This window comes from Octopus bimaculoides, chromosome 1 (assembly GCF_046866305.1).
Source record: "Octopus bimaculoides isolate indiv1 chromosome 1, ASM4686630v1, whole genome shotgun sequence".
NCBI classification, from domain to species: domain Eukaryota; kingdom Metazoa; phylum Mollusca; class Cephalopoda; order Octopoda; family Octopodidae; genus Octopus; species Octopus bimaculoides.
In genome coordinates this window covers 66050543-66055355 of record NC_142928.1, presented here as the reverse complement: position 1 = coordinate 66055355, position 4813 = coordinate 66050543, and the positions used below count along the sequence as shown (strand labels likewise).

The 4813-nt window shown below is 35.7% G+C and overlaps 1 long non-coding RNA gene across 1 annotated transcript in view; it reads right to left on the bottom strand.

Moving 5' to 3' along the window:
• The window catches only part of LOC149137573 (uncharacterized), a 13360-nt gene continuing 8547 nt past the window's right edge, over positions 1 to 4813 (bottom strand). Inside the window, exon 2 of the long non-coding RNA XR_016241818.1 lies at positions 1 to 211. This is a non-coding gene — a long non-coding RNA (uncharacterized LOC149137573). The remainder of the gene's footprint in view (positions 212 to 4813) is intronic.

Here is a 4813-nt window from a genome sequence, read left to right as displayed (position 1 = left end):
AAATTAAAAAATGCAATCATCAGTGATATACATGGCAATGCATTGGTAATGTGGATCACATCAATGGTACATATATCCTTACCAACATCAGCATAAGAAAACAGATATAACATACCATTTTTCTATGTATCATCTTGCATCTTTAATGATGTCCAGTTTTCTCAAATCTGTCTTTACTCCTCCTTGAATATTCAATGGACTATCACTATGTCTACAATGAGAACCATATATTACTGTGAATGAGAATACAACTTCTCTTGTACATGTGATGATATTAAAATTCCTTTCCTGATTTAATACCATCACCATGATTTTAGGTTCTGTAACAGGATCCATTCAAAGGTTAGACAGGTCAGATCAAGTATCTGATCTGAGGATAATGAGATTTTCCTACTATTTGCCATGCCAGTCTTAGAGACCATGCTAAAATGTCATAGGCACTTTCCTGTCCTTTCTCCATTAATTGAATCATAGAAAAATAAAATTAAAAATACCTGGTTTGTTTTGTCACACCAAAACTGAGAACAAACATTTTAGTGATTGCATTTCATTACATCCATTCCACTGGCTATGCCACAGAGGCTAACAAAAGTATAGTGAAATCAAGATATGTGTTATCATTGATAATCTGCATAAACTCAAGCGCTTACATTTATGATGTATTCCATAAGGTATTAGATCGTAATTGAAGGTCCTGTCTTCATGCAGAACATCTAGAGCAAGTCCTCCCAGTAGAACACAACATATTCTCTCAGCTGTGTGCACAGACAGTTGCATTCAATGTCAACATACTTACAATAATGAATAAAAAAAAAAAGAAAGAAAGAAACAGAACCACTACATGTTAAGTACTTTGACCTAAAGATATATCTCTACAAAATACTGATTGCAAAACTTTTAACTGGTTGTTAAAGTAAGCATGCTGAATCAATCATTTGAGATTTATCATTGATTTACAGAGAAGTGGACATGAGATTGTAATACATTTATGTTGTCTTCAAGGGCACCAGTGATGTAAGTTAACTAAAATGACAACAAAAGCAATACAGGAAATTGTGTTGCAGACAAAACTACTTGAGATTTCTTTTTATCTCTTTTGCAATCACACAACAAAGCAAAGTTAAAAAGTATTCTTCTTCACCATCATTTTAACATCCAGTTTTCAGTACTGGCATGGATTGCCTAGGTCTGTTGTATAACAAATTGCCATTATTCTTAGTCAAACTGCTAAGTTGAAATTTTTATTACTGGGCAAGATAATTCACTCTAATTGTTGTCTTGAAGGAAAAAATGTATGTGGTTAATTAAAATATTGTAATTTATTATTATCACGACTACACATATATAACTAGTGCTATAGGGTAGATGCAAAGTGGCAAGGAGTAGAGAACTTGGGATCCAGTATTGATTGATAGTTGAGACTATTTTAATCCATTAATGTCTAAATGTCTTTGTGAAATAAATTAAAAAAAAAAACACAAATATCACAACTTCTCATTTTCTTCACATTACAAATTCCATGCGTCAAGCTTTTCACCATTTCAGGAATGATAAAATAAAGTACCAGTCAAGTACTGGGGTCAATATAATCAACTATTCTCTCTCCATTAAAAAAAAATTCCCAGCTTTGTGCCCATACTAGAAGATGAAGGAAGGTGTGGGTAGGAGTGGTAAAAGCTGATCTCAGGATGTTGAACTTCATAAAGAAGAGAACGACAGGATGCAATAAATAGTGAGATGCTATGTTGAAGGGACCTGTCTAGCCCATGAGAGCATGGAAAAAAGTGATTATTACTAATATTATTATTATCATTACTACTATTACTACTCATGTGCCACCCGCACACGAACCAGTCCAGGGGCACTGGCAACGATCTTACTTGGCTTGCCGGGTCTTCTCACGCACAGCACATTTCCAAAGGTCTCGGTCAGTAGTCATCGCCTCGGTGAGACCCAATGTACGAAGGTCTTGCCTCACCACCTCAGCCCAGGTCTTCCTGGGCCTACCTCTTCCACGGGTTCCCTCAACTGTTAGGGTGTGGCACTTTTTCACGCAGCTATCCTCATCCATTCTCACCACATGTCCATACCAGCGCAATCGTCTCTCTTGCACACCACAACTGATGCTTCTAATGTTCAGCTTTTATATATATATATATATATATATATATATATATATATATATATATATATATATAGATTTACATGTAATATGTACACATATATACATATATACATGCATACAGATATCTATACATATGTACACCCATCACACATACACATGCACACAAACACACACATTAGTCATTTGTTTTCTTATCCAAAACTACATCAAAGGTACTGAATGGATCTTTCTGAAATTTGGAAATTATATTCTTTGCATAACGGCCATAACTCCCATGAAAATTCATATATTTTTGATGTTGATGAAATTTTAACCCGAACATAACAGATGAGCATTATTTAGAAAATGATGTCACACGTTATCGAGGCTACCATTCTCTCTGGATGTGCAAAAGGGGATGACGTCCTTATTCCAAGAATTCCTCTTACTCCATCAGGAGCAGACATTCCTTTTACATTCAGAAGACTACAATTCCCCCTTCGTGTAACTTTTGCCATGTCCATAAACAAATCTCAGGGTCAAACACTGTCTGTAGCTGGTCTTCTCTTGGAAGAGCCCTGCTTCTCACATGGACAACTGTATGTTGGCTGCTCAAGAGTGGGCAGCAAAAAAAACCTATTTGTATATGCTCCACAAGGGAAAACAAGGAACAGTGTTTACAACGAGGTGTTATAATCACAACAGCAAGAAAGTATGTACGTGATCACCTTCTTTTACGAAACTTCATTGACTTTCATATATTTATATTGATATACATATATATACGTGTGTTTGGGTGCGTGTGTGTATATACATCTTTCTATATAAAGATGATGCGTAGTCTAGACAGCGTTTTTAGATTTCATTATTCTCTTTAACCCGGGCAACGCCGGGTATTTCTGCTAGTATATATATATATATATATATATATAAATAGAGAGAGAGAGAGAGAGAGAGAGAGAGAGAGAGAGAGATGGTGGTGGTGGTGGTGATGTATTGGGACATACCCTCAACCCATACTAGTATGGAAAAAATAGATGTCCAATGAGGAATCAAATATAAGGCTTTAGAAAATCCATAATAATGCCTGGACATCTTGGAAAATATGTTATTCATAATTTGGTCATATACAGGTGTGATTAATCCTCTGTATCTTTTAACTAAATATTTAACTTTAAAATATTTTTTTAATTTTCCATGTGAAAGGGTACCAGTAATATTTTTGTTTGATCTCCAATGTGCCACTCAGTCAAAAGCATATGGAAACCATTGCTCTATAAGGTCACTGGATGTGTTTGGAATAATCTTAAAACTGCATCTTCCTACCTTAAAAATAACAATGTGCTTTTTATGGTAGTCTGACCTTAGAGTCCCTCATAGCGTGAGGCATTATTGTATAGTAATGCCCTTATATAAATATTAAAAATATTAAAAATAACAATATATAAATAAAGAAATAAAGAAATAAAGAAATAAAAACAGATTCGTAGTTCTAGATAGATTATGTGTAAAAAAAAATATGGTGCAATGGTTACTATTGGAACATCTTTGATAATAGATCAGCGGGAGTGGGGTGTTAAACCACCATCACCACCACCACAGCAACAATTCTCCACCATTACTACTACCGCTAACACTGCCATCAGCATCACCACCGCCACTATCATCACTGCTACCACACATTACACAATTTTTTTTATATCCCTCTCCCCGCCGCTGTGTTCTCTTCACTCCTCTCCTGCACTCAGAATGATTCATTCATTCAAGTTGTTTATTTCACAACACTCATAAGGAGTGAAACATTAAACATTAAGAGAAATTATTTATATAATTTTCTTTCTTTTTTTGTTTATTTCTTTTTTTTTTTTCAGCTGACCAAAGCCTTGTGAGTAGATTTGGTAGATGGAAACTGAAAGAAGCCTTCATATATGCATACATGTGTGTGTGTCTCTCCTTGTCATGACATCACATGATGGTTTTAAATTATTGTCGCTGTCATTCAAGCAGTGTCATTTATTAGCAGTATTCTGCAAGAACATGTCTAGCCATGCGGAAATATTACTTTGCTAAGAAACAGGTGAGGGTTGGTGACAGGAAGGGTATCCAACCAAAGAAAAGCTGCCTCAATAAGCTTTGTTCAACTCATGTTAGCATAGAAAAGCAGACGTTATAAAGATGATGATATGTATGTGATGTCCTCTTTCTGTCAATAGCCACACTTGCCCTAAATTTATTAATTAAAATATTAATAACATAGGTGCAGGCATGGCTGTGTGCTAACAAATTTGGTACTCAACCATGTGACCTTAGGTTCAGACTCACTGCATGACACCTTAAGCAATTGTCTTTTACTATAGCTCTATAAGAACCAAAGCCTTGTGAGTGGATTTGGTAGATGGAAACTGAAAGAAGCTCGATGTGTGCGTGTGTGTTCTTTTACTTGTTTCAGTCATTTGACTGTGGCCATGCTGGGACATCACCTTCAAGAGTTTTAGTCAAACAAATCAACCCCAGGACCTATTTATTTAAGTCTAATGTTTATACTATTGGTGACTTTTGTTGAGTTGGTAAGTTACGGGGACATAAACACACTGACACCAGTTGTCAAGAGGTGACGGAGGGGACAAACAGGCACAAAGACACACACACACACATATATGATGGGCTTCTTTCAGTTTCCATCTACCTAGCCCACTCACAAGGCTTTGG